The following is a 726-nucleotide window of genomic DNA, read 5'->3' on the forward strand; positions in this document are numbered from 1 at the left end:
GAGGAGTATTCCTCTTTTTCAACATCCTCGCCAACATCTGCTGTCACCTGAGTTTTTAATCTTAGCCATTCTGATCGGTATAAGGTAGAAGAAACACAGGGACTTTATGATTTATGTTTCTCTGATGACAAAGAATATTGAGCATTTCTTTAAGTGTTTCTTGGCCATTCGAGATTCGTCAGTTGAAAATTCTATGTTTAGCACTGTACCCATTTTTAATGGGGTTATTTGATTTTCTGGACTCTAACTTCTTGAGTTCTTTGTATACTTTGTATACTCTCCCTCTATCAGATGTAGCATTGGTAAAGATCTTTTCTTAATCTGTAGGTTGCCAGTTTGTCTTATTGACTGTGTGCTTTGCCTTATACAAGCCTTTCAGTTTCATGAGGTCCCATTTGTCAATTGTTGATCTAAAAGCCTGAGCCATTGGTGTTCTGTTCAAGAAAATTTTCCCTGTGCTGATCTGTTCCAGGCTCTTTCCCACTTTCTCTCTTATTAGATTCAGTGTATCTGGTATTATGTTGAGGTTCTTGGTCTCCTTGAACTTGAGCTTTGTACAAGGAGATAAAAATAGATCAATTTGCATTGTTCTCATGCAGACCACCAGTTAGATCAGCACCATTTATTGAAAATGCTAGACCAAGAAGCAGGAGTGGGTAGGTTGGTGAGTAGAGGGGTGGTCGTGGATAGGAGGTTTTTGGAGGGGAAACCAAGAAGGAAGATAAT

This window comes from Mastomys coucha, chromosome X, assembly GCF_008632895.1.
Source record: "Mastomys coucha isolate ucsf_1 chromosome X, UCSF_Mcou_1, whole genome shotgun sequence".
NCBI lineage: Eukaryota > Metazoa > Chordata > Mammalia > Rodentia > Muridae > Mastomys > Mastomys coucha.